General features: G+C 41.1%; 1 pseudogene; it reads left to right on the top strand.

Annotated features, from left to right (window-relative positions):
* Positions 1–200: 200 nt before the first annotated feature.
* Positions 201–1,429, top strand: LOC114896640 (annotated as a pseudogene).
* The last annotated feature ends 5,808 nt before the right edge of the window (positions 1,430–7,237 follow it).

Genomic DNA, 7,237 nt, shown 5'->3' with positions numbered 1-7,237 from the left:
TAACACACCATTGTAAAGCAATTATACTCCAATAAAGATGTTAAAAATTAAAAGATAAAAGAGATTCAGTATATCTGCTAAATACTGAAAATAAATCAATAATCCCACCCACAGTTATTCTTTCTGCCAACTTCAGGTGTTCTCTTCTTTAGTCTACCCCAGACCATCCTTATCAACATTATATGCCAGCCACTCTTCAGAGTCATGGCCTTGGAGATCTGCTTTTCTTTTCTTTTTTTAAAATTTATTTTCTTGGGGAGCAGCTGATGAGGAGAGAGCCGGCCGGCCATGTGGGACACGGTAAGAGAACCCCTGGGGGCATGGCATCAGGCCCCCAAGTGTGGCGGGAGCCTTGAAGAAGCCTGGTCCCACGCCTCTGAAGCGACTCTTTGGCGACTGCCGCAAGTCCCAAGTGCCAAAGAGATGGATGAAACTGTTTCCGAGTTTTTCAGGAGGACCATCTTGAAAATCCCAATGACTGAAATGATGACAATACTAAAACCTGGAATTTTTTGTCTGAAAATCAACTGCAGACTGAAAACTTCCGGCAGAGAAAGGAATCTCTTGTTCAGGACTTGGTTCTGCCTTGTGAGGAGAACCGTGCAAGTCTCAATGATGCAGCCCTTTTAGACATCATTTATACTCAATTTCATCGGCATCAGAAAGTTTGGGATGTTTTTCAGATGAGTAAAGGACCAAGTGAAGACATTGACCTTTTTGATATGGAACAATTCAAAATTCTTAAGAAAAATTCTTAAGAGAGCATTAAAAAATGTGACAGTCAGCTTCAGAGGTGCCGAGGAGAATGCAGTATGGATTCGAATTGCCTGGGGAACACAGTATGGAAAGCCAAACCAGTACAAACCTGCTTACGTGGTGTATTATTCCCAAACTCCATATGCCTTCACTTCTTCCTCCCAACTGAAAAGCAATCTACCCCTTCTGGGTCAGGCACTGACAATTGCTAGCAAACACCATCAGACTGTGAAAATGGACCTCAGAAGCCAGTATCTGGACGCTTTTAAGGCTAATGTTTTTAAACAGTATAATCAGACCTTTGAAACTCAACTCTACTACACCTCTACAAGAAAGAAACCTTGAGCTAGATATAAATATGGATTCAAGGATCATTCATGAAAGCAAAATAGAAAAAGAGAGAATCCAGAGAGTGACTCAAGAAATGTTTGGAGACCATCCACAACCAAGACTAGAATTTGCACAATACAAGCTTGAAACGAAATTCAAAAGTGACCTAAATGGGGGCATCCTGGCTGAGAGAGAAGAACCCCTCTGGTGCCTGGTTAAGTTCTCTAGCCCCCATCTTCTGGAAGCACTGAAATCCTTAGCACCAGCCGGTATCGCAGATGCACAACTTTCTCCAATGCTCACTTGCATACCCAATAAGGCAATGAATTATTTTAAAATTAGAGATAGGGCTTCCCTGGTGGCGCAGTGGTTAAGAGTCCGCCTGCCGATGCAGGGGACAAGGGTTCGAGCCCCGGTCCGGGAAGATCCCACATGCCGCGGAGCAGCTAGGCCCGTGAGCCATGGCCGCTGAGCCTGTGCGTTCGGAGCCTGTGCTCCGCAACGGGAGAGGCCACAACAGTGAGAGGCCCGCGTACCGCAAAAAAATAAAAAAAAATAAAATAAATAAAATTAGAGATAAATAAGATGTATGTGGTTTTGTAAGCACAGCATCCTTGACTGTATTGCATATGCATTTTAGTTAATGACTAGCTGGAGAGCTTCTATCTGCAAACTTGTTTTAGAGATTAATCCTTGATTTTGATGTTTGAGAAATGTTCAGTATAATTCTTGGGACTGATTCTTTCCTCCTCTTGCAAAGCATAGCAGTTGTAGGACTTTAAGATGTGACAGGATGTCTTTTTTTCTCACTCCTGTCTCTCCTCAGTCCTGGAGAGGCCTGGTTCCAGTTGCTGGTTTCCAGGGATTTTCTCTTAAGCCTTGGATCACAGAAAGAAGCACCAAGAAACTATACCCAACTCAAAACTTTCTAGGAGAATCATAAAATTGGTCCATTCAAAAGGTAGAATTGGACCCATTAAGTTATTATTGCAGGAGGTAGCCTATCAGTTGATTCAGCTATATAAAGTAATGATTTCATTGTAAATATGATACTTCTTATAATCTATTTTATCATACATATGGCATTTGAACTGACCGATAATAACAGGTTTGTGAATAAAGATATTTAAAAACGAGTAACAAAAAAAATAAACAAAAAGTTTATTTTATTGAAGTATAGTTGATTTATAATGCTGTGCTAATTTCTGCTGTACAGCAAAGTGATTCAGTTATACATGTATATATTCCTTTCCATATTCTTTTCCATTATGGTTTATCACAGGATATTGACTATAGTTCCGTGTGCTCTACAGTAGGACCTTGTTGTTTATCCATTCTATATATAATAGTTTGCATCTGCTAATCCCAAACTCCCAATCCATTTCTTCCCCACTCCCCCTCCCCTTTGGCAACCACAAGTCTGTTCTACTGTGTCTGTGAGTCTGTTTCTGGGAGATCTGTTTTTCTTACGTCCTCTGCACACTAATGCTGCACCACTGTTTCTGTGCCCAGGCACGGGGCAGAGCCGAGCACCAGGCCTCTCTCCTCTCTGTCCACGTTCTGTCCCTGCCACAGGTGTTTTCATCTTTGCACCACAGACTTGTAGCTCCCAGCACTTCCCTTTCATCTCCCTGCTGTTTCCTGCTCCTCACATACAAAAGTGTGACACTGGACAGACAGATGTCCCTCTTCAGGCTGAAGCAACGTAAGGAGACTCCACGGCCTTGTCATCACCTAGTTAGCCCTTCTGACTTATCCATATCAGTTTTATAAATTTACGGGGCAAAAATCAGAACTCAAGCAGCGTTGGGGCCTAAAATAATGACCAAATTAGAAACTGTAATTTAGGGAAGCAGCTCGATTTCCTAAGTGCTCTCTAATTATGTTTTTTCATCTACTGTCCAACCAACTGCAACCATAAATTGAAGTGCTGTGGTTAGAGAGCACATTTCTGATCAAATAAATCACAAATCTAAGTCAGCCGGTCAAGGCATAACATGCTCTTTTCTCTCTTTACAGTCATAGGAAGCAATAAACGACAAAGGCTTGCATGCAATAAAGCTGTTATCAGACTGTGAGAAAAAAAAAATCCCATACATTAGTGGTTACATTATAGCTACACCAAGCTAATAAATTCAGATGCCTTTTACATGCTAGAGTATTTTCCCATCACAAATGACGTACCAAGTCGTGTTTGTCTTTCCAAAGATTTGTCACAGTCATTCCTACCATTCCTGCGTGAATCATCCGGCCTCATCTGTTAGGACTTAGAAGATTGTGGCCAATGGTCAATACAATTGAAGTGATAAATGTGCAGTTGGCTCCTGTGAAAGCCCCGGGGGAAGATTTATGGTGGGAGGGCAGTGATATGCGTGGGAATTTCAGTAAGTGGTGGAGCTGAGATACAGAGGGATCAGAATGAGAGGGTGAGACCCAACTATTGAGCTAAGAGAAGCAAAGTTTAGAAAGAACCACTGAATCAAGATCATGGCTGCAAAGGGAAACTTGACTCAAGGAAGGTTTCAGGTCAATGCTAACCCAGATGCCCCAGGTTTGCCCAGGGGACACCTGAGAGCCTTTAGCACTGACAGCTTCTGCTGTGAGATGAGTAATAATTCCCTCTCCTTTTCTTAGAGGACTCTCGTAAAGCCAATGAGATGACGGGTGACAAAAAAGCTTACAAAAATCTTGGTGATGTCCTACATAACTGAAAACGAATGTCGCTCCGCGACATGTGGGATCCTCCCGGACCGGGGCACGAACCCCTGCATCGGCAGGCGGACCCGCAACCACTGCGCCACCAGGGAAGCCCGATGTTATGTCTTTTTAAAAAAGATAATTCCTACCATTACTCTCTTTTGATGTATCATATAATTAAGGAAAACTCATTTTAGTGGTGTAGCTAAAAATGAGAACCTACCAATCAATTGCCTTTGGGTTGTGCTTATCTGTATCCAGACCTCTCCTTAAATTTTTCATCAACAGTAAGGAGAAGGTGGGTGCAAATGGCAGAGATCTCAGGAGCAAGAGTAGCCACTGGCATGGACAAGAGGCAAAAGGTGAGAGGTGCCCCATTAAGGTAGCTTTCATTTCTCCTCTATTGAGCTCTTTGCCTAAGTTCAGGACTGGACTTGCTGTGAGGGGAAAAGCCCACATCATTTCCCTGTTATGGTAACTGAGCAACTACAGCACATACTTTATCAATTATGTTTCATTTGGGTGAAGCTTCACTTTGGAATTTGTCATAAGAAAAATCTTGGGAAAGATGCAGAAAGTAAATCTAGTTTTCTTCTTGTCGTTATGTTTATTTTTAAAGAATTAATTTGATCATGGTTTGGTGTTGAGGATGTCTTCAGATGATGCCTAAAAGGGTGGTGAACACAGTCCAGAGTAACTTCTTAGCTTTTTTGCCCACCTCAACATACACAAAAGATGACATTCTTAGAGCATTTCTACCTACTAAAGAATTTAAGGAAATGAAGGTCATTGTTATCATACAGGAAGAGTCTTGAATTTGTTTTAAAAGGTGAAAAATTGAAAGAGTTAGATGCTCTAACTGTTGTTAATGACTAATCTCTTGTGACTCCCTCAAAATGGATGGCAACACCCGAGGTGTGCTAATAATATAGTCTGAGATGCTCTTGTCCAGAAACCCTCTTGAGGACTCGAGATCCAGCTGAGACAACTCTTCCCACTCCAGAGTTCCAAGAATTCCACAGAACTCCTCTCACTCCAAACCATAGGATTTCTGGATAAGATGCAAAAACTTTTAAAATATATGTATAGCTTGAAAGGAAATGCCTAGGCACCAGAACAGAAGATGGAACTCAGAACTAGAGCAATATGTGCATGAGATGACATCAAAGTTCTGGGGACACTGGGCCCAGTCACAGGCTGTGTATGGCTGTGTATCCATATAGGGATGAAGGCCATGACTGAGGGCTCACACCAGGTGGGGAACTAGAACCAAGACCTCTGCTTAAGAGCAGAGTCCTGGAGGTCTGGCCTACTGTGAAGAGAGCATCAGACACACCACACTGGTTGCATAAAGGAAGCTTGTGCCCTTGGCACTTTGTGCATAAGAAGGAGTCTCCTCTGAGAAATTAAAACTCCATGCAGGGGTTTCCCTGATGATACAGTGGTTGAGAATCCACCTGTCAAAGCAGGGGACACGGGTTCGATCCCTGGTCCGGGAAGATCCCACATGCCGTGGAGCACCTAAGCCCGTGTGCCACAACTACTGAGCCTGTGCTCTAGAGCCCGTGCTCCACAACAAGGGAAGCCACCGCAATGAGAAGCCCACGCACTGCAACGAAGAGTAGCCGCCACTCGCCACAACTAGAGAAAGCCCACGCGCAGCAATGAAGACCCAACACAGCCAAAAATAAATAAATAAAATAAATAAATTTCTAAAAAAAAAAACCTATGCAGAGGTATAAGATCTGAATTAATACCATCCACATGGTATGAGAATCCCAAGCCCAGAAATTAGTATGAAAATGGGTCCTGAACGGGGTGGAATCCCCGAGAGCTGGGCTGGAAGCAAACACAAAATCTTTTTTTGAGGACACTTTTATAATGCAAAGCACCTGAAATATCTAAAGAAACAATGTACCTGCTAAAGATATGCTCACAATTAAAACTTACAGACTACATGAGGAAATGATCCACCATGAGGGAGAGTCGGGAGACAATAAATGAAAGAATTAGCACCCCAGGAACTTGAGATAATACAGAATAAAATAAAACAATTAAGAGACAATAAATTAAGAAAATGCAAGGAAGAGAAGATGAAACGAATAGATTATTTAGTATAAGAAAGATGTTAGAATGTGATATAAGCGCACATATTCCCACAGTCACTGAGTCATAATGGATCCAAATAGAAACGAAAGAATTGAAGGTAAAGTTGACATTTTTTGATTGTTATACTTTGGAACAGATTACCTGTGGGGATAATGGAAACTCAATTATGTGACTCTCATAGCATTATAATTAAAACCATCTGATGGGTTTAGTTTATATTATAAATGCATAATTTTTTCATTGATTTTGAGCTGCTACATGAATAAATTCTCTTCCATAGAAACAGTTTTCTAGTTTTTAACTCTTTTATCATCATCAAAATAATGCATCTTTATTATTTGAGACAAATTCCGAAATATGGTAAAGAGGCAAAAAAAACTCAATAGTCTCACTACCCTGAAACACTATTAACATTTTAGTATATTCCCTTCCAGTTCTTCTTTCTGTGCACTGTGTCCTTACAGAGCTAAACTTGTACTGAAATGCAATTTAGTAGGCCTTTGATTTTATAAATTTAACATTATGTCATGAGTATTTACCCATGTCCTTTAAAGTTGTTATAAATATAGCTTAAAGGGTTGCATAATATTTCCTCATGGATATAGCATTTATCTCATAATTCTTTTATTATTGCCTATTCAGATTGCTTCCATTTTTTTCATTTCTATAACTCTGAAATAAATATTTGTGCATAAATCTTTGTTCACAGGGTTGATTATGCCCTGAGACTATATCTATGATTTTTAAAATAAATTTATTTATTTATTTATTTTTTGGCTGTGTTGGGCCTTCATTGCTGCTCATGGGCTTTCTTAGTTGCGGTAAGCGGGGGCTACTCTTCATTGCGGTGTGAAGGCTTCTCATTGTGGTGGCTTCTCTTGTTGCAGAGCATGGGCCCTAGGTGCGTGGGCTTCAGTAGTTGTGGCTCGCAGCCTTCCGTAGTTGTGGCTTACAGGCTTCCTTAGTTGTGGTGCACAGGCCTAGTTGCTCCACGGCATGTGGGATCTTCCTGAACCAGGGCTCAAACCCGTGTCCCCTGCATTGATAGGCAGATTCTCAACCACTGCGCCACCAGGGAAGCCCATACAATTTTTTTTTAATCAAGGGACAAGACTTGATTTTATAATTCATGTTTTCAAATGTATTTTTTTCCCATTCAACAAAATTTATTGAGTATGTACTATGTGCTATATACACTTATTATTGTGCGTTTTTTTCCTCTGATTGTCAAGATCACATGCACTGTAGAAAATTTGGCAACCATACACACATGTGCAAGTGTGTGTGTGTGTGTGTGTGTGTAAAAGGAAAAAGTAGGAAAGAAGAAGCATGAGGGAATTCACCT

This window comes from Monodon monoceros, unplaced genomic scaffold, assembly GCF_005190385.1.
Source record: "Monodon monoceros isolate NGI ecotype Baffin Bay Population unplaced genomic scaffold, NGI_Narwhal_1 Super_Scaffold_16, whole genome shotgun sequence".
In the NCBI taxonomy this organism is placed as follows: domain Eukaryota; kingdom Metazoa; phylum Chordata; class Mammalia; order Artiodactyla; family Monodontidae; genus Monodon; species Monodon monoceros.
This window is presented reverse-complemented; position numbering and strand designations above follow the sequence as displayed.